Raw genomic sequence first — 23,083 nt, 5'->3', positions numbered from 1 at the left:
GCCTTATCTCCCTGAACAGCTTACTGTACATTATTCGAGGTGATTGGCGAAAACAGACGGCAGTAATTTACTATAGAAGTGGAGATGAAAAGGAGTTAGATTATGGGCAAATTGGTATGAATCCCTTCCCTGTGAAAAAGACCACACTGTTTATTTATTCATAAATTTAATGCGCTCGTCGGACAAAGCGCTTCAATTAGAATGGGGGCAGAGGGACACTGAGAGATTCGTTTTATTGCAAAGGATCTGCAGCTCTTAGATGCATAAATAAAACCATCCTTCTTTTAACTATCTCTTGGAAACTTAATTGAGGGCGAGCGTCGGGCACGTGGATATGAGGCTGATATCTTTGGATCTCAATACGTTAGCTGTTCACATTAATTCAAATCCTAACGACAACAGAACGCAGGCCCACATGTTTTTCCGGCTTGGTGCGCTGATCTTATAAGCAGTCCGGAAAACCTCCATCTGGGAAGAGGGCTGGACAATCTTGGCTGCCGGGGCGAGGACGGCTTTATCATATATCCGACAGCGTTCGCTGCCAGCGCCTCGTGCTTTCTGACATATCCTGCTGACAGACATTTTACGAAATTTGAGACCCATTGCTGTTAAAGTGCTGAATGACTGCATTTATTCATTAACCTATAGGGTCCAAGTTAAACTACGCGGTCGTTCCTTGCACTTGGTACTGTACCTCCCTCTAGGGTTTTAAACACACTTGAAATGGTTATGGTTATACACTTTGTTGTACGTCGCTCTGGATAAGAGCGTCTGCCAAACGCCTGTAATGTAATGTAATTATTTACTTTATTTATTCAGAACATGATACAAACCCACTTATAACTACATTATTGTTGTAACAGAATAATGCGTTTCATTATGCTGAAGTTAGCTAACATGCTCATTTTGATAGGTGCATTGTAATCCTTTTTACCCAGCTCAATTTCATTAGCAGTGTTGCACACACAATAGCCAATGAGATCATTTTCAATCATAGTTCATTGGTAGTCTATCATTGGTGCATCAACGTGTGTGATTGCAAATGAGGGCGCTTCTGGGGTGACACTGGATCACAATAACCGGAATAAGATTTATTTGGTTCTCAAATGGCTTTACAAGAGCAAGAAGAAAACTGTTTTTAGATTTTCTCTTGGATTGATGGAAGCGCACACAGCCATCTCAAAAACATTTCAAATTTACAGCACAATAGCAGGATTAATGCACTGGTCAAAACACAGAGCCCTTTTCCCTCTCTCATTAAAATGTTGCTGAATTTATCACATTCCTTAAGCACAATTGGTTTGCTGTTAGACTTCAAATGTCCCACAAGTCAGATTGTCAGAGCACCATGCAATGCAGTTACCTTGATTGACATGCACATTTCATAAGAAACGCATCCTATATTTTACCAGTTTCCAAAATTCCAAAAACTAATTTGAGAATCAAAATTTATGTAATATAGATGTTTTTTCACTTTTCAGAAGCAACTGATTTTCTGCAGTAAAAGAGGGCAAATCCATGCAGAACAGAGCTGGCCGTTGGAAGAAGAGAAGAAATAACCAAAAAAAAAAAAACAGTTTGATATCATCGTAATAATTTTAAGCAGAGCTTGTCCTGGTTTTAATTGCATATTAATACCTAGAAGTGAGCATTCAGATATGATCTCTCATTGGACCTGCAGATACGGACTCTTTGACCCGCACACATTAACAGGGTTTTTTTACAGGGATTCATGGGAAACTGCCTCACGCCGCAGAAGTAAACTGGCCTCTTTCCTGGAAGCCGGCTTGATGATGACAGAAAAGCAATAATGATTTTTTTCTCTCCCTCCTTTGCTAATTTCCGAAAAATGACGCCGAGCGGTTCTTGGGTTTCAGAGAGAGAAAACAGCGCCATTATATGTCCCTAATTATGCTCATAGAGGATATGTCTACCGTTACACAGGAATCGATTCAATCAGCAGATTTAGTTACCAGTGATCACAATTAGAGGTCGGAGAAGGGGGGAGGGGGTTACAGAAGGGTTGTAATCACATCGACGTGCAGCTTGTGCTGGTTTAGGTGTGTGTGGGGGCGGGGGGGTGGGGGTGGGTGGGCTTGTAATTACACTGATGTGCAGCCTGTGCTGGTTCAGGTGTAGGGGCCCTGGTGTAGGGGCCCACAAAGTGTATGAGTTTGTCAAAGGTCGTTTCACCTGAGCTTCCCTTCAGTTAGCTTTATACACTAGCAGCACTGCGAGAGGCTGCAAAAAAGTCCAAAGCTGAAAAACGTACATCACAATGGACACCTGATGTAACTGCTTTTCTCTTATGGCCGGTACTGTCATTATAATAATAATAATAATTATTATTATTATTATTATTATAATTATTATTATTATTAGTAGTAGTAATATTATTCGTATTATTAATAAATAATGCCAAAAGCTTGGATATTGGAGTGATATTTGTGTCTCAGACAGACATTGGCCCAGATAGCATTTTTCCAAAATAAACAGCTGGAGTTAGATTCCAGTTATAGGCCATTCCAGCAGAGCAGAGAACAGAGCCAGAAAAACATAAACGGCTAATTATCTCAGCGAGAGCGCGATGGCAGCTCTCTGACTGTCTCAGAGTGCCCTGACGGACAGACAGACAGACAGAAGAGAAACTCGTGTGACCTCAGAGCAGGCCAAACAAGAGAAGCCGACGCAGATTTTGGAGCCAGACCCATCCGTCAAAAGTCCATGGCAACGTACTATGTTATGATGTAACTGCAGAGCACGTGTTTGACACGTGAGGACCAATGGGAGTGAGTTCAGAGCATGTGAGGGCCAATGAGGTTGAGTTTAGAGCATGTGAGGACCAATGACGTTGAGTTTAGAGCATGTGAGGACCAATGACGTTGAGTTTAGAGTGTGTGTCAGATATGAGAGTACCAATGGGGTTGAGTTTAGAGCATGTGAGGACCAATGAGATTGAGTTTAAAGCACGTGAAGACCAATGAGGTTGAGTTTAGAGCATTAGAGGACCAATGAGGTTGAGTTGACAGCTGGAGCATGACACCGGCCTGCCCTTAGCGCCTATCTCTTTCATTCCCTTAAAAACACATCCTGCGAGCCCTATCAGCCAGGGCAGCTGGGGTGTTCCTGTGCCGGGACGGTCCCGGGGGTGACGGGTGTGTCTTTATCTACAGGGGAGACAGTGTGGGGGCTCGACAGCACTCTGGTTCCCATCCCCACCCTTCTGGATAGTGGGAACCACACCGCCCCAATACAGGCTGGAAGAGCGGGGGCCCACGGGCCGATAAGGTGCTTCCGCTGGGAGAAGGACACACCATCCCGCCATCTGCAACCCTACCGCGCACACTTAGCAAGGGCGCTAAACACACCTACCGTTCTTTTAACTGTGCTGCTAATTTATGCGATGAGCCTACATCTCAACACATTAAATTTACGGTACATGTGGTGTCACATTCTATACTTCAACACCTATCACAAAACCTCACTAGTCTGTCCTTTACAGTATGTATGAGTCTTCAAAAACCATTTATCAGATTTCTGTTTTGGTTGCCTTAAACCTTCTTATTTAGAAATGTAGCAATGCAGCAACTGCAAGATATATAGTCCCCCGAACTCTGCTTTCAGTAATTCACAGAAACTCTTGGAATAACTTATTTGATATACTTATGACTTCACAGATGTGAGATTTATCACATTGTCATGATTTATTAACATTCTTAGCCGTATATACTGTTTTCTAAGAGTCTAAGAGTACATTAAGAGTCAAACTTGCACAAAATCTAGCAACTGCAATATAGCTGTCGATGAACAATATACAGCAATAAGACTGATTTCTGTTTAGCGTAAAAAAAAGCCTGAGATTCTTATTTTCCTCCAGTAATGACGACCGTCCAGCGCTCATTTGTTAATGGAGAGGATAAGATCGATACTTCAGCGCATCTGTGACTTTGGAAAATGAAGTGTCAGTGTTTCGGGAGGCTATTTTTAAAGCGGGGATGAGATTGGCTTTGTGATTAGCGACGCCAGAGTCCTTGAGCGTCAGAAGTGACCGATCGGCGCACGGTGGGCGTCGGCTACGGGAGCACAGCCCATTGTGCTGTCCTTTTAACGGAGAGAGAACCCGTTCTTCTGCTTTCGTTCTCCCCATTGTCCGCCGCTAACTCGTCGGGCTGCCATTACCCGTATCTCTCTCGACATCGCCGGTGTTCAAGCCGTCGTGTCCACGATCGCCTCAGGTTCCCACAATGCCGCTGGGGGCTCGTCCTGTCAAACAGAACACAATCAAACCGAATTGTGTCTGACCGAGCGAGATGACTTGCTTGTACTTCTGCTTGTTTAATTATTTAACGGATTTGGTTATTTGTGGGGATTAGCAGACAAGGGACTAATTTTCCAGCTAATGTGCAAACGAGAGATCAGGCAAAATCGGCTCAATGTTAGCCAGTCAGAGCATTATTAAGTGTTAATAAGTATTATTTATTGTTTTACATGGGAGGAACAGGAGAGTTAACTTGAAGTATAGCTAAGTCTTCCATCAGGGGCAGAGGGTTTTGTTTCTGAGTGGAGCGAGGGCTTTGTTAAGGCCTTGTGCTATCGTGATGAAAAACCAAAACTCACGCATGGTATCAAACGCTCCCATACAGGGGCAATGGCGAAACCGTTTCGAAACGAGAACTTCGCTTTCAGGTGTTGGTTTCCACTGTTAGACCTGTTTGGGAATATTTAAAACAAGGTGTGGCTGTCTCCACCCAAATCAGCCCAGTCCACACCCTGGCGTTTGTGCTGTTCTCCCCCCCCTTTCCTCCTTTTTAGGGTCTGCTTCACCCCTAGCAACCTAGACTGAGGAGGTAAGGTCAGACTGTCCCACGCTGCCCTCACTCTCTAAAGAGGGGAAAACGGTCGCTTTAAAATGAAGTCTAATAAGTACTTTTCTGAGAAGCATTCTGAGACGTATTTTACTCTAATGTTGTACTTTTTGGACACATTCAAACTCAGCGCTGGGAGTTGGGTTCTTTAATAGGCCGAGGTCGCAATCGGCATCCTCAATGCAAGAGGTTTGTCAGCAGGCGTAAAATTACCATGGAAACCCACCAAGAGTTCTGTTGGAAGCCAGAAATGTGCCCCCCCCCCACCACACCCCCTCCGATTTAGCTTTGAATTCTGGACTTCATCAAACCTTTCAGACTCTCTTTTTTGTGCACTGACACCGTAGCCGAATTGTAATCTTCGTGCCAGACGTTCTTGCGAGCTATAATAATCGTTTCTGGGCCTGCTTACGAGCATCAGCTCAGGCCCTCACGTCTAACATACCAGGTCCAGCCCTACAAATAGACCTCGTAACACAGGCTGCCAAATGCCAAATGAAAAATGACCATTCAACAATGTAATCAGCGCACTACAAGCTGTTTCCAGTGAGGTATTGTGCGCACTTATGACTTTTTATGGAAGTCATTTACCTCCAAATCTGGCTGCGAGCTGGCCACCCTTTTATTCCCTCAGCCTGAGACCCAGCTCAGTACTTTACTTTCCCCTCTTCCTGAAGCCTCTTTCTGCAGCCTCTTTCTGAAGCCTCTTTCTGAATCCACTTCCTGCAGCCTCTTCCTGCAGCCTCTTTCTGAATCCACTTCCTGCAGCCTCTTCCTGCAGCCTCTTTCTGAAGCCTCTTCCTGCATTTCTTTTTCTGCTTGTGTAACCACTTCACCTTCCACAAGGAACAATGGCTCCTACAGGGCACTGCATAAGAGTCTCACTCTCCAAAAATGATCATAGACATCTCAGGTGTTTGACTAATAAGACTTCCAAATGTACTAATGTAGAACGACCCTGGCTCCTATACCCAATATAAAAATAATGCCTAGTCTTGCAGGTAGAAGATAGCCATATGATTTTTTAAAAATCAAGGAAAACTCATGTTGCAGGCATTAAGGCAAACAGAATTAATTCAGTCTCATGTTTCACGCTGTCTTTCAACTGCCCAACGCCTCCAGCAATATGAGGTACAAGACCTCAAAGGTCCTACAGCCTGTTGGACACCCTTTCATGAAGATCAGAGGGTATATATATATATATATATCATTACCACAAATACATACAGCAAATACAGTACATACGGGTAATGAAAAATAAATGGTTCTTCCAACTGTAGGATTAATACTAATTCGATGGCAAATTTGATGCCGTGCCTGTTTACGGTAATAACAGAACAAAGTTGAGTCTTGCAGCATCCTTTTTTCAATGAAAGTTCATTTTAAATGAGCAGACAGTTTTTCCTCTCTATGCTCCATCACTCTGGAACTCACTACCACAGTATATCAGAGGCCTCCCACTCAGTCCCAGGTTAAAGCAAATATCAAATGATTATCATTATCAAAATGAAATCTCTCATTTAGAATATTACATTTTGATGATGGTCCTTGAGTTGGTTTTGTAAAAAGGGCAAGAGAGAGTAATAACAGTGACAGCCAGTAAACCCAGAATGAATAAGGTAATGAAGAGCAAGACCATCTGAGACTGAATGCATTAATGCTGACCCCAGCTGAAGAGGTATCTAACCCATGTCCACAGTAGCAGTGTTTGAAACAAAGCACCTACACCAACATTTCAGGTCAGAACGCTTGTACTTGGAACACTTGTAGTCGTAAAGCTTGTGGTTTGGAATGCTTGTAGTCGGAAAACACTTGTGGTTGGAATGCTTGCGCTTGGATCACTTGTGTTTGGAATGCTTGTGGTTGGAACGCTTGTGTCTGAATTCTAGTGTTTGAAATGCTCGTGGTCGCTACACAAGGGATGCTGGTGTCTGAAATGTCTGAAATGATTGTTTTTGTTTTTTAGGTGAAAAATTATGGCTCTCCTGGACCAAGGTTGCAGACCTTATGCCATGGGGTGGATGAAAAGAGTCTCGCAGGTGGCACAAAATCTCACAGAGAGGAAAACAGACAGAGGGTTCATCGTAAACAGCAGTTAGTTCTCCGCAATACTTCGACTCTCCTGCTCAAAGAGGAATTTTTATTGCTTTGTTCATACTGCTGTGCGCCGCTGATATACTGCCTGTCAGGTCAACTTCTTGGGAGTTCAGTTCCTCTTCCTTTTCAGCTGTAGTGGACACCGCACCCGGCTTTATTAACTGTCAAAGTGATGAGGACCGAGGGGACCAGGGGCAGCATAGCTGGCATGTTTACTGGAAATGCCAACAAAGGGTACACTCTTCTCACAAAATGGCTTCAGGGAGGTCAGTAAATAAGATCATATTTTTATATAACGGCTGCACTAAAAATCTTTTCCACATCTATTCAAATTAGTACATATTGCATTTGCATATAATTAAGGATCACCAGTGCAGGGACCTCCCTACAGCTTCTTCTAAAGGCGATGTCTTCATTCATCCAACACCTTAGAGTTACAGTAGGCCCTAAGCAGGTTTGTATTCACGGCCCCCACACCTGCCAAATTTCACTGGACAGGTGCTGCTGATGAAAGCCCAGCAACTGCTGTGTATTCACTCTGCAGTCAATACCGCTCTCTCAGGAGATCTCAGTCAATACCACTCTCTCAGGAGATCTCAGCCAACACTGCTCTCTCACAGGATCTCAGTCAATACTGCTCTCTCACAGGATCTCAGTCAATACTGCTCTCTCACAGGATCTCAGTCAATACCGTTCTCTCACATGATGTCAGTCAATACCACTCTCTCATGTGATCTCAGTCAATACCGCTCTCTCAGGAGATCTCAGTCAATACCGCTCTCTCAGGAGATCTCAGTCAATACCGCTCTCTCAGGATCTCAGTCAATACCGCTCTCTCGTGCGATCTCAGTCAATACTGCTCTCTCACATGATCTCAGTCAATACTGCTCTCTCACATGATCTCAGTCAATACTGCTCTCTCACAGGATCTCAGTCAATACTGCTACCTCAGGAGATCTCAGTCAATACCGCTCTCTCTGGAGATCTCAGTTAATTCCGCTATCTCAGGAGATCTCAGTCAATACCGCTCTCTCATGCGATCTCAGTCAATACCGCTCTCTCAGGAGATCTCAGTCAATACCGCTCTCTCTGGAGATCTCAGTTAATTCCGCTATCTCAGGAGATCTCAGTCAATACCGCTCTCTCAGGAGATCTCAGTCAATACCGCTCTCTCTGGAGATCTCAGTTAATTCCGCTATCTCAGGAGATCTCAGGCTCTCCTGTCCGTCTATGGACTGGATTCTCCCAAAAGCTCAATCAAAATGACCACAACTTTAATACCATTGCAGTTCATGAAACTAATAGGCTAAACCAGAATGCTAAAGCTAAGCACACTACTTGAAACAGAGATATACCAACCATTACTGTCTTTCTAACTTTTCAATGGCAGCAATGGAAGAGCCTGCTGATTACTTTTAAGAAAGACAGAACATTTCAGAAGCACGTGTGCTATTACTTTATTACAATTAAATCATCACAGGTGCAAATCGTTTTTAAAAATACAGTGCACCTAAGGTTTTAAAAGTGGCTTATTGCCATATCATGACAACATAATATAGCCCTGACATCTAAAATGCAAATCCATATTATATTATTATGGATTTTATATAATTGAGTTTTTACAATTATAGAGATGAGAAGTATGTAATTACACTATTTTCATTTAAATCATTGTACAATTAATTGCACACAATTTAACTACATGACATTTTTTTATTATTTTGGATCTTAGAGAGAAATAGTTAAGCAGCTGCCTTGCACTAAAATACTTCATTTCACCGTAAGGCAGTACATGGACATACAGATGGAAAATGAAAGAACAGGAGAAACCTCGGTGACCTCAAAACAGTCCAAACGTGTCAAAGTACCTGAACACTGTGAATCAGTGAGCTCTCAGAATGATTCATAGAGCTGATTCATAGAGTCATTCACTCATCTTATTCCCATTATGGAAAAAAATATAGTAATACTAATAACTGCAACCTTACTTGATGAATACATTTCTCACATGCTGCTCAGAGCACTCATAATAATTATGCATTTATGTACATAGCAGTTATGTAATTGGTCTGATCCATTATGTGGGATTTCATATAATTTCTAATGTGCACGCATCATTGCACACATATGCAGTGTGCTTTCAGCAATACTGCTTCTCTGCATTACCCAGTTGATTATATAATGAACAATATAGTACGACTGGCTTGTTCATTAGAAAGATAATGGTATGGTATGGAGGGAATATGTGATACCTGGAGAGCGGACGATAAGGAAAGCCAAGAGGACCCCGCATTCCTGAGGAATTACTCATCTTTATTTATTTCCACGGAAAGATCATTCCAGAATATCTTCTGCAGGCCTGTGCAGGGAGAAGGCTGCCACGGCACAGAGAAACATACCCTCCTACCCGTCTGCAGTTATGGTTCCTTTTATTGTTTTGCCAGCCATGACCGGAGTAAATCAAACATGTAGATATTCCAGGGATTAGATGACCTTTGTTTTATGGCATGTCAAATGTAAAGTGAACAAAAATGTGTTCTCTTTTCGTAGGTTTAGTCTAAATATGATATTTTTGTGGATGTTTTTTTTCTCTGATGCATCATGTTAAATACATCTTTTAATTCAGATTGCTTTGGATTTACATGATATATCTGAAACTGTATACGTACTTAAATGTATAATTGTATATCCAGCATGGAGGAATTAGTTTGGAAAAATGGGTCCAAGTCAAAACAAAAAAAAAAAACTGAAGTTATCCTGTTCCTAATAGTTACATCCTAATGGTTATATCTGGATTTCACCAAAAACAATTGTAATAAACACTTCAATTCATATCATCATTGAATTAAGCATAATCAAAAATTATGGTTTTAAAGTTTGTGTTCACTTTAAAATTTAGAAAAAATAAATTATTTATATCTGACATTTCAAGATACATATTTATCTTATATCTCACATTCTCTTTTAATGAATATGTAAATTCAATTTATAAATTAATTTTATTTAAAATGTAAAAGTTAATATAAATGATAAATTCTGGGTTTAAACATTGAATATTTAGCCAGAAATAAACAAAAATAAACACAAAAGACTATCTTTGGTTCCAAAATAAATATGTAATTTATACCTTTAGCCTTGGCCTGCAAACTACTGCGATTATTTAGTTAAATCTAAATATCTGGTTTGAATCGTTTCAGAGGTATGTTAATTAGTCCCTGCTCATTGGTGACTGGTAGTGAAGTGGGCGGGGCAAAGATCAGACCTTGAAAACGAGGCCTATGAGGCTTTTGTGATGGAGGGTTATGTGATGCAGACGCAATGTTATGAGTGTGTTGATGACCGACTTGTCCACCCCTTAGATACAGACCACCCTTCACGGTTATGTGGCTGTGCATAGTCTGCATTTCAAATTAATCGATCGAGCTAAACAACTTAGCTAGCTGGCTAATGCCCTTACTTCCTTCCCCCTGGCAAGCTAGTTAGCCAACTAAATAGTACTGCAATCTGTATTTTATTACATTTTCCATATTTATTACAATCACAAATGTGGCCCAATAAAATGGTGAGTGAATTTTATAACACGTTTCATATCATGGAGGCCATATGTGTGTGTGTGTGTGTTCCAGGCACTGTAAGGGTGACGGCTCATAAAATATAAATAACTGCCAAACAGGAAGATGAAATTAACAATAAATGGATGCACAGGATTCAACACTATCAGCCTTCTTGTCATCCACCTCCAAATTTCAAAATGGCCACCAAGCAAATCAGGTAAATGCAATAACCTGCCATGCAATGGTCCAACAGCAACAATGCACCACTGCCATGAGGTTTGGAATGTGTAGGAAACTATTCATTTAAATAAAAAAACAACAATGCAGAATGGCGAAATCATTTCTTTGAATTTTATAAGCATGACTGGACACACAGCCCTTGGTTATATTCCCAATATTTCATGCACAATTAAAATATTATGTTCGTAAGCTTATACAATGAGACAATTCTGGCCGATGCTCGTTTTCTCTTACTGAGAGATTTAATTAATGTCAATTTAAATCATTTCTTTTCCATCTACCCATCATTTCAGGCGAAGTTCAAAGCCTCCAATGGCATTTCACGAAGAAAGGGCTTTGATTGGTCATTTGGCTGAACTGATGGAGGAATTCAATGCTCAACACCCAGGACCCCTCCCTTTGTGCATGCTTATTCTGGAACCTTGTCCTTGTATGGTTCTCATGTTTATATGGGGGAAACAGAAGCTTCCATAATTTGAAACCTGAGTTACGGGTCCAGGCCCTTTGGAACTGTCTTTATTTACTCATGCTAGCTGTATTACGTTGGTGTTCATGCTATACAGACAAACCTGCATAACTGTGTGTGTTTCCGTGGCTAATGAAAAGAGGTCATCCCCTAGCTCGGTTAGCCCTGCTAAGGGGGTAGTTATAATGGGACAGTGCAGCTGGGGCCTGCAGCCTCATCCTGGGAGGGAACAAGATAGTCTCATCTCAGATCAAGATGCTTTATCCCGACTTTCTGTTTTCCATCATGTGATCCTGTTAGCCAAACTGTGTCTGGGAATCTACACAAATCGCACGTCTCCACTTTAATCGTCAGCGCACACCACAAGGGTCGCACCCATCAGTTTAAACTCCCAGCTAAATAAAAAAAACTGCTAGTATGGAGTAAGACGTATATCATTTCATTTATCATCTATGTATTTTAACAGACATGCCTATGAAATTTTATCCTTTTGTTCTGAAAAACAGAAACACAAATATTCTTCTGTCTATCTTCATTCAGTCAGCAATATTGATGTTTCATATTTGGAGATGATTCCAAATATTAGTCTTCAATTCCGATGCCAAAGCAGGAGAGCCCAGAGTTTGTACAGCATGCCCCTGGGACACAGTGTGCAATGAATGAGAGCGTGCTCAGAGATCAATGAATGGAAGCAGCACAGTCCAGCTGCACTGTCTCTACATGCACAGTCTCTGCTCTACACAATCTCTGCTCTGCACAATCTGCATGCACAGTCTCTGCTCTGCACAGTCTGCCTGCACAGTCTCCGCTCTGCACAGTCTGCCTGCACAGTCTCTGCTCTACACAATCTCTGCTCTGGACAGTCTGCCTGCACAGTCTCTGCTCTGCACAGTCTCTACATGCACAGTATCTGCTCTGCACAGTCTGCCTGCACAGTCTCTGCTCTACACAATCTCTGCTCTGGACAGTCTCTACATGCACAGTCTCTGGCTGCACATTCTGCCTGCACAGTCTCTACATGCACAGTCTCTGCTCTACACAATCTCTGCTCTGGACAGTCTCTACATGCACAGTCTCTGGCTGCACAGTCTCTACATGCACAGTCTCTGCTGTATACAGTCTCTACATGCACAGTCTCTGGCTGCACAGTCTCTACATGCACAGTCTCTGCTGTATACAGTATCTACATGCACAGTCTCTGGCTGCACAGTCTCTACATGCACAGTCTCTGCTGTACACAGTCTCTACATGCACAGTCTCTGCTGTACACAGTCTCTACATGCACAGTCTCTGGCTGCACAGACTCTACATGCACAGTCTCTGCTGTATACAGTCTCTACATGCACAGTCTCTGGCTGCACAGTCTCTACATGCACAGTCTCTGCTGTATACAGTCTCTACATGCACAGTCTCTGGCTGCACAGTCTCTACATGCACAGTCTCTGCTGTATACAGTATCTACATGCACAGTCTCTGGCTGCACAGTCTCTACATGCACAGTCTCTGCTGTACACAGTCTCTACATGCACAGTCTCTGGCTGCACAGACTCTACATGCACAGTCTCTGCTGTATACAGTCTCTACATGCACAGTCTCTGCTGTACACAGTCTCTACATGCACAGTCTCTGGCTGCACAGACTCTACATGCACAGTCTCTGCTGTATACAGTCTCTACATGCACAGTCTCTACATGCACAGACTCTACATGCACAGTCTCTGGCTGCACAGTCTCTACATGCACAGTCTCTGGCTGCACAGTCGCTACATGCACAGTCTCTGCTGTATACAGTCTCTACATGCACAGTCTCTGGCTGCACAGTCTCTACATGCACAGTCTCTGCTGTACACAGTCTCTACATGCACAGTCTCTGGCTGCACAGTCGCTACATGCACAGTCTCTGGCTGCACAGACTCTACATGCACAGTCTCTGCTGTATACAGTCTCTACATGCACAGTCTCTGCTGTACACAGTCTCTACATGCACAGTCTCTGCTGTACACAGTCTCTACATGCACAGTCTCTGGCTGCACAGTCTCTACATGCACAGTCTCTGCTGTACACGGGCTCCGCTCCGTCCCTCGGGCCCCATTTGCACGCGCCGCTGGAGCAGTCGCAGGAAATGCGCCGTCTCTCACTGCGATGGCAGCTTTCCCCCATTCTAACGCAAACATTCAGTCAGGCCCGTGACCTGCCGTTACAGACGCTCTGCACAGAACGCTACTGCAGCGCAGGCTCCGCTGCAGGTTTGTGTTGAGATCGCTTCACCGTTCAAAGGTGGTGTTTTCTTTTTTCTATGAAACTGAGCTGTGGGGTTTTGCTTGGGCTGATTCAGAGAAGTGTGATCCTACATCAGAGGAAGCGGTAAGGTGGGGGTTGGCAGGGGTTGGTGGGGGGGGTGTTAATTCGTCATGTGACCGCATTGCCCGGGGGGTGAGAGGTGGAAGCGATGAAAGACCAAGCGTTTGAGCATTTAGCTGCCATCTGTCAGAAATCCTTAGAGCAGAGAGGCTCATCAGAAGCAAAGAGTGAATGCACCACCCCCCTAACCCAACCCCCCAACCCAACCGACCCCAAGAACAGAGAGGCTCATCAGAAGCAAAGAGTGAATGTACCACCCCCCTAACCCAACCCCCCAACCCAACTGACCCCAAGAACAGAGAGGCTCATCAGAAGCAAAGAGTGAATGTACCACCCCCCTAACCCAACCCCCCAACCCAACTGACCCCAAGAACAGAGAGGCTCTTCAGAAACGGTAATATACACCCCTAACCCACCCCCAACCCAACTGCCCCAGAACAGAGAGCTCTTCAGAAACGGTAAATATAACACCCCCTAACCCAACCCCCCAACCCAACTGACCCCAAGAACAGAGAGGCTCTTCAGAAACGGTGAATACATCTACTATATCTATATATTGCTCGATCTACTAGGTGTGAGAGACATATTTCCAGAACACTAGTCCAGAGATAATTGACCAAGTCAGAATTATGCAAATAAAGGACACGAAAGCAAGACGTTTTCTTGGTAAAAATGTAATTTTTGTCCTGTTGAACAAAATGTTTTACTTCAGCATACAGCCGGTGCGACACGACATAATCACTCAAACACAAGCGGACGTTACATTAGCCAAACCTGAGAGTAAAAATGCTAACTTGGCCTGAGCTGGTGCCAGCAGTAGGTTACATGACTACAGCCCCAGCCGTCCTCAGGTGCGGGACAGGCAGAGAGGACGCCTCCGAAACGAGGTGCCTCTCCCCCGGCCCCCCTGACGGACGAACGGCGCGGCGGGCAGGTGGTGCGTCCCACCGGTCACGTCCCGCTGTTTTTAATTGGCCGGCCCGCCGCCGCCTCCTCCTCCGCCGCGCGGCTGTGATCCACTCCCCGCCCCGCCGCCCTCCCGCCTGTTTGGCGCTTTATTTCCGTAAGCGCCGTGGCGGGTTCGGGGTTCCGGGCCCTTTAATTGCTTTGAACTTGCGTGTCATAATTCGGGCCGGTTTGATTTATGGGGCGCGCCGCGATGGCGGCCCCGCTCCCGTGGAGCGCTCTGGGGCCGGGAGGAAGTGACACGGGAAACCGGCTGTCTCCATCGAGGGCTGACAGCCTTGTGCCACATTAGGAAATGGTAATACATCAGTGCCATAACACCTCTACAGGCCTGCAATAACAGGCTTCTTACTGGGAATCTACTGCAATAACAGGCTTTCACTGGGAATCCACAGGCCTGCAATAACAGGCTTTCACTGGGAATCCACAGGCCTGCAATAACAGGCTTTCACTGGGAATCTACTGGAATAACAGGCTTCTTACTGGGAATCCACAGGCCTGGAATAACAGGCTTTCACTGGAAATCCACAGGCCTGCAATAACAGGCTTCTTACTGGGAATCCACAGGCCTGGAATAACAGGCTTTCACTGGGAATCCACAGGCCTGCAATAACAGGCTTCTTACTGAGAATCCACAGGCCTGCAATAACAGGCTTTCACTGGGAATCTACTGCAATAACAGGCTTTCACTGGGAATCCACAGGCCTGGAATAACAGGCTTTCACTGGGAATCCACAGGCCTGCAATAACAGGCTTTCACTGGGAATCCACAGGCCTGCAATAACAGGCTTTCACTGTATCTCAACTGCAACAGCAGGCTTTTCAGTGGATAATGTCATATTCAGATTTGACAGCCAAACAAGGGGGAGAAAAACCATGGAAAATGTTCAAAGGATCAAATATGTATATATATATATATATATATATATATATATATATATACGTAAATACATACATACACATATATATGTATAAATATAACAATTTGTTTTATTTAAGTAAGCAGTTCAGAGATGTGTGGAAGCACATGCACACTCAGTAAAGACTGAAGGCAGTAAGAGCGTGATTGGTTCTCTTGGGCGGGGACCTTGGTCTTTAGTTCGCTGAGCGATCAGTCAGACATTTGGCCCGCCCCCGGCACACAGGCAGGCAGGTGACCAGTTGCCCTGAGAATTCTGCTATGGCCTGATTCAGAGGGAGAGAATGGATCGGATCTCACACCAGCACGTGTGACCTCATTAGGCCACGGTTACAGAAGAATGCTCCACCGCCTGCCGTCCCTTCTCTGAGACCGATCGACACAGACCGTTCGCCATAACCTCGTCCCCTTATGCTCTTCACTAGACCAGAAAGCAGATTAACTCGCTGTGTACTACAAACATATAGAAACTCACCTTCAAAACCACACCACGATGTTTCTATTCATTTTAAAAACATTGTGACGTGTCTTTCTTTATCCCACAGGTCTGCAGGCGTGCTCGGTGATGGTTAAGATCGTGCCTTTAGCAGACCTTCAGCTCTTGTGCCGTTTGCTTCCCAGTCTCAATGCACTTCCGCCTTGGCTAACGGTCTCTGCTAAATGACTAAATTGTGGATTTACAGTGTACACAGCGACCCCTCATCTCAGGGAAAAGAGGCCTGCCCGACACCTGGCTTACCAGTACATCAGGTACAAAATGCTTTTAACTGTCCTTCTCATCAAGCTAAACAGTACATCAGGTACAAAATGCTTCTAATAATGTCCCTCTCATCAAGCTTAACAGTACATCAGGTACAAAATGCTTTTAACTATGTCCTTCTCATCAAGCTTAACAGTACATCAGGTACAAAATGCTTTTAACTATGTCCTTCTCATCAAGCTTAACAGTACATCAGGTACAAAATGCTTTTAACTATGTCCTTCTCATCAAGCTCAACAGTACATCAGGTACAAAATGCTTTTAACTATGTCCTTCTCATCAAGCTTAACAGTACATCAGGTACAAAATGCTTTTAACTATGTCCTTCTCATCAAGCTTAACAGTACATCAGGTACAAAATGCTTTTAACTGTCCTTCTCATCAAGCTAACAGTACATCAGGTACAAAATGCTTTTAACTGTCCTTCTCATCAAGATTAACAGTACATCAGGTACAAAATGCTTTTAACTGTCCTTCTCATCAAGTTTAACAGTACATCAGGTACAAAATGCTTCTAATTACGTCCTTCTCATCATGCAGCATCAACAGGTGGAGCTTCCGCTGAGCTGGAAACATGACCTGCACTGGTGGCAAGCAGCCATTTTGCTTTGATGCAGAAAGCATGTATCTACTTGCCAGTAAGCGGCGAACGCTAATTACTGAGCAGCGCGGATGGCAGCAGTAATTTGTACAATGAACAATGTACTTATCCTATTGTAAAGCAGAACAGGCTCGAGGTGTGAGCTAATGATGAGTAGAGCAAGCATTGCAGCTGGCTGCCAACTCAGTACATGTTTAATGCTGTGGTTTTGATGACGGTGAGGATGAAGGTTAAAATTTGACCGTAAGATTTTGATCGAGGCTTAAATTGACAGGTAGGCCAAAAAAAAAACTCCAGTCCTTTAGTCTAATTTGATCCTTTTAAGTGTAACCCTTATCCTACAGGCCTAATCCAGAGACTGGGGGGGGGGAAAGGTCCTCTTTAACACATCCGGAGTCGCAGTAAGACTGAGACACGGGTCCCGAATAATCTCACAGCTTCGGTTCAAACGCTATTCAGCGGGACAAACGGGAATTTCGTCGTAAGCTCATTATACGTAAGCTTACTAAACTCTTTAGCAGATAAGTCGTGTTACTGGAGTCAGAATGGGTATCGCTGCCGTGCCGACAGCACACAACAATACGCCGTCGCTCTCACCGACGGGCGGCAGCCGCGGGGGCTGGAGATTCAGACAGAGGCGGGACGACAGGGACGATGCGTTCAGCAGAGAGGAGGGAACGCGCGTGACCGAACGGGAGACGACCAGGCGAGGAATTAACGGGAACGGCGGGAAAAGGGCGCTGGCACGAGCTCTGCCTGATTTATGTGTTCGCCGTTCCATTAGGCGAACGACCGGGAAGACAGCACCCCAGAGGAGCGAGAGGAATGCACCGGCGCGGGCAGAAGAACCCTCGATTGAGGTCAGAAAGCTGTCGTTTCTAAACATTAAATTTTGAGTTACGTTTTCCTAGAAGGGGTAAAATTTACATGCGCACTGAGGACTCGATTGAGATCCGAAAGCTGACGTTTCGAACCATTAAATTTGGAGTTGTGTTTTCCTAGAAGGGGCGAAAGTCATGCAGGCACAGAGAACTGCTCCCGCGTGGGGAGGAATCAGCGACACACAGCCGAAACTCCCGCGGTCCCCGAGCCCAACTGCTTTAGCGGCATTAAGAGCAAGGAGTCCAGTCTGCTCCATCATGTGACGCAGTCAATACATGATCGACATGACGACGGCCGGGCGGCAGCACCATTCCTCTTGCTAATGCGGCTTCTTTATGAGACTCACCCTGTCACCGACAGGCACAGTTAGGCCCCGCAGCTTCTCTCTGGAGTCCTTCTTATTAAATGTACGAAAAGACACCCCGGAGAGCTGTTCAGGCGGGGCAGGGAGGTCTGTGGGGCGGAAATCTGTTCATCTCCCGGCTTTCGTTGTGGGCCAGTACCCCCTGGAGAACATGCTAGCTTCCCTTCCTAATAAGGTGACCTTTCAGAGGTAACTACACTGTACACTCTACCACCATTCTCTACAATGGACATGATCAAATCCCACCAAAATGGCTGACAGTTGGAAGTATGTCAGAATGCCAGATAGCCGGCTATCTATTTGATTGATCATCTGAAAAGCAAATATGCGAGTTCATTTGCTGAATAAAACTCGGTACTTTGTCTGGCTGACGATGGTCTTTCAGGATGAAAGGACAGCCATGTCTTCAGAGTGCTTGGCATTTCTTTCTACAGTTTCCTGGAAACCTGAAAGTTAAACCAGTGGATCATACAGTGAGCCCTTCAGCAGAAGCAATTGGGGCATTTCCCACCAAAAGTTGCTTTAACCTGTGAGTTTAAAAACTCCAGATAGCTAGAGAGCTTCCAGTCTATCAGATACATGAAAGCTAGCACTTAGCTAGCTATATTAAATCCAAAATTCTCTACATTAAGTTAATTTGACAATAACATAATTACTGATTTCTTATAATGGATATTTATGTTCGAGGTAACAAAATCAAAACCCTTAGTGAACATTACGACAATGTTTGTGTTTGCTGGTTTTCAGAACTCACAACAAAATATCATATTGTCCAGACAATGTTCATGATAAAAAAATAATCCAAAATACACATACTTTACAGAGTCGTTTTTGGCAAGAACAACAAGATTTAGAGAACTGGCTGCATTGGGGTTGTCAGACACCACAACCTGATTTCTCCCTGAAAAGGGTGCTAAAACTTCATCTGATGCAGATTATACATTTGCATTGAATATGTTTTTCTTTTTCGTTGTACTTTGTCAGGTGAAGTTCATAGGCCTGTTTGAATGCATAGTCAGTACAGTATGTGCTGAAGTGTGAGGGTTGAATGGGTGTAAACTCAGACACATGAAAAGGACTGATAAATATCCAGCGCTTTGCATATCAGTCAGGCAGGCTGACTACAGGTTTGCAGAGCTTTGACAGCTATCTGCCCTGGGATATTAACAAAGATGGATCCGGATCTGTAACAGGACCGGCTCACTGGGCCAGAGCAGCAGTGGTTCCCTGTGTATGTGTGTGTGTGTGTGTGTGCATGCATGCATGTGTGTGTGTGTGCATTCATGCATATGTGTGTGCGTGTGTGTGTGTGTGTGTGCATGCGTGTGTGTATGTATGCATGCATGTGTGTGTGTGTGCATGCATGTGTGTGTGTGTGTGTGTGTGTGTGTGTGTGTGCATGTCGCTGTGTGTACATGTGAGTGCCTGTGTATGTGTGTGTGTGTCCATGCATGCATGTGCAGTTAATGGATGATGATCCATAAATACACACTTTCCTTCATGCCAGAAAAATGGCATTGTATATAATCGGCTATGTTGACAATGAGCGTGTGGATTACAGCCAGTCAGCTAATACCAAAACTTGAAAAGAATATCTTCTGCTCCCTAAAGCTGTTATGCCATCATAACTAATACAAACAGCTTGTAAACAAGCCACAGCAAGTTATTAAAGCACATCTACAGCATTGCCTACAGTACATTGTGAATGAGAATAACCCAGGACAACTGAAGTTAAAAGTTATTTTTTACATAAGTACATAAGCACTAAATTCTTCACAGGGATCATGTATAACAGACTCTTAGCTGAGAGGTAATCAGCATACTTAATCCAATCAGAAATGGGTCTCGGTAATGGAAACAAACAATATCAAAATCGTCTGTATGAAGTGATCATTCACGCTGGTTAAGATAATACCAGACAGCTTAAATAGCAAAAATACTGCTTACTCTCTTATCCAATAGAGAGAGAAAGGGGGAGGGGGGACAGAGAGCGAGAGAGAGGGGGGAGGGTGAGAGAGAGAGAGAGAGAGATAAAGAGAGGGGGGGGGGTTGGGATACCCTGTCCTCCTCTGGTATTGCATGGTTTTATTTTATGAGCGCTGATATTTCTGAATCACTCTCAGTTCCCTAAGTAAGATATCACTTCTGACAGTTGCAGTGCTTTGTTTTCAAGCCAGAGTTTGACACGACCTGGCACCCTCCTGCTCACACCACCTCGCTAAATACGCTAACAAGCGTGACACCTGTTTTTCAGGCAAAAACTGTTATATTTTTGTACTTGTAAATGACAGATTGAGCTTTTCTTTGACAATATAATAATAACAATAATAATAATAATAATGAGAAAGAAGAATTTCAAATTCAACCTTTATCAGATCAATTGGAATACACCCCATTGCAGTGTCAAATCCATTGCCAAGAACTGACTTATGTATTTTAACAGGAAATCTTTATGTTTAAGAATTTACTTGGCACGCACAATACATGCACTTATAACTCCAATTTTCCAATGGAGAATATATCTTTCTATGACATAAGGGTTTGGTCGGTTTTGGTAAAAACAGATCCTTTCAACAGTGTGTTACACGTTTCAAGTTTGTTACACGTTAATATAGTTATTTTATCACAACGAGCTACAGTGAACACACTCCCCAACTCAACAGGTAACACATGCAATATACACCTGATCTCAACAGGTAACACATGCAATACACACCCCTGAACTCAACAGGTAACACATGCAATACACACCCCTGACCTCAACAGGTAACACATGCAATACACACCCCTGACCTCAACAGGTAACACATGCAATACACACCCCTGACCTCAGCAGGTAACACATGCAATACACACCCCTGACCTCAGCAGGTAACACATGCAATACACACCTGACCTCAGCAGGTAACACATGCAATAACACACCCCTGACCTCAGCAGGTAAACATGCAATACACACCCCTGACCTCAACAGGTAACACATGCAATACACACCCTGACCTCAACAGGTAACACATGCAATACACACCCTGAACTCAACAGGTAACACAATGCAATCACACCCCTGACCTCAACAGGTAACACATGCAATACACACCCTGACCTCAACAGGTAACACATGCAATACACACCCCTGACCTCAGCAGGTAACACATGCAATACACACACCTGACCTCAGCAGGTAACACATGCAATACACACCCCTGACCTCAGCAGGTAACACATGCAATACACACCCCTGACCTCAACAGGTAACACATGCTATACACACCCCTGACCTCAGCAGGCAAGGCGGAGTGGGATTCATTGCAAATGTGCGAGGAGAGGCAGGGAAAAACATATTTCCTCAATAGCGGTCTGATTTAAAATGTTCAGCTTCTGCAGGCTAATTCTCCAGACCCCAATCAGTAGAACGGAAAAGGTAGCTGGCTGCCCAGAGCTGAAGCCTGTAGCCTGACTGGCATTAATATTCACCGAGAGTCACCGGCACAATAACTTCAGCCCCCCCCCCCCCCCCAGGACAGTGAGTGTGGGAGCAGGATAGTCACGCATGTAACTCCTGAGGCATCGCTCCCTGCCTCTCTTTAATCTCAGCCTGGAATGGAAGCTCAGCGTAACCCTGCGGTTCACAGTACCTCTCTTCTGTGTCACATAAAAGAACCCCAAAATACCCAGTCATACCCCCTTATTCACCATTCACCCCCCTGAACACATCCCTGTACAACATTTACCCCTGAACACATCCTCGTTCAATACTCGCATCCTAAACACATCCCCATTCAACACATACCCTATGAACCCATCCCCATTCAACACACACCACCCGGAACACATCCCAGTTCAACACTCACCCCTGAACACAGCCCTGAGGGATCAAACGTACTCTCAGAGTGAACTGCATTCTAAATGTACTGAACACTGAACACTGAACTGAGAAAAAGGATCTGTGCCATGAATCCAAATTATTAGTACAGGCCCCTACAAATCTCCAGCTTGGACTAAAGTATAAACTGAATTCCAATTGGACTGAGGTTTTCCCATGGAAAGCGATAATCATCAGTAATAATATTTGTCCCAAATCATGGGGTGTCCAATCTCATCCAAAAAGAGCCGATGAGGGCATAGGTTATGTTTTAGTCCAGCACATGAAGACCGCGATTAGTTCATTAGTAGAATCAGGTGTCATAGTGCTGGACTAAAACAAAAACATGCACCCACACCAACCCTTTTCAAATTAAACTGGACACCCCTGGTCTAAACAAAGGTCTGCTTCTTTAAGAGGGCGGCCTGCTCAGTGCACCTGTCTCTTTAAGAGGGCGGCCTGCTCAGTGTGTCTGTCTCTTTAAGAGGGCGGCCTGCTCAGTGCACCTGTCTCTTTAAGAGGGCGGCCTGCTCAGTGTGTCTGTCTCTTTAAGAGGGCGGCCTGCTCAGTGTGTCTGTCTCTTTAAGAGGGCGGCCTGCTCAGTGTGTCTGTCTCTTTAAGAGGGCGGCCTGCTCAGAGTGTCTGTCTCCTTAAGAGGGCGGCCTGCTCAGTGCGTCTGTCTCTTTAAGAGGGCGGCCTGCTCAGTGTGTCTGTCTCTTTAAGAGGGCGGCCTGCTCAGAGTGTGTCTGTCTCTTTAAGAGGGCGGCCTGCTCAGTGTGTCTGTCTCTTTAAGAGGGCGGCCTGCTCAGTGTGTCTGTCTCTTTAAGAGGGCGGCCTGCTTGTCCACTCCAAGGGCACCTTGTACTGCGAGATTTTCATCCCTCAGCTCCCAGCTCATATTGACGCAGACCGTCCCGCGCGAGAGGCGAGGGGGGGGGAGGGGGCGCCAGCGCTCTTGTTACCGCAGGGCGTGACTCATCCCGGTGTCCTCCATTTGTTCAGCGTGTGGAGGCGCACAGCGTGGAGCCCCCTCACCTTCTGCCCCACAACTGAGCAGGAACGGAGCACCTGTCTCCCCCTCCCTGCCCCTCCTCTGTTACCCACCAGCCTTCCAGCTCTGCATACGCCGACCAATCTGATTTAGCCT

The 23,083-nt window shown here is 44.6% G+C and overlaps 1 long non-coding RNA gene across 1 annotated transcript in view; it reads right to left on the bottom strand.

The window, feature by feature from the left end:
• Nucleotides 1-3,679: 3,679 nt before the first annotated feature.
• Nucleotides 3,680-23,083, bottom strand: part of LOC135240817 (uncharacterized) — a 34,939-nt gene continuing 15,535 nt past the window's right edge. Inside the window, exon 2 of the long non-coding RNA XR_010325797.1 lies at nt 3,680-4,263. This is a non-coding gene — a long non-coding RNA (uncharacterized LOC135240817). The remainder of the gene's footprint in view (nt 4,264-23,083) is intronic.

The sequence above is a fragment of the Anguilla rostrata genome, chromosome 15, assembly GCF_018555375.3.
Source record: "Anguilla rostrata isolate EN2019 chromosome 15, ASM1855537v3, whole genome shotgun sequence".
NCBI lineage: Eukaryota > Metazoa > Chordata > Actinopteri > Anguilliformes > Anguillidae > Anguilla > Anguilla rostrata.
This window is presented reverse-complemented; position numbering and strand designations above follow the sequence as displayed.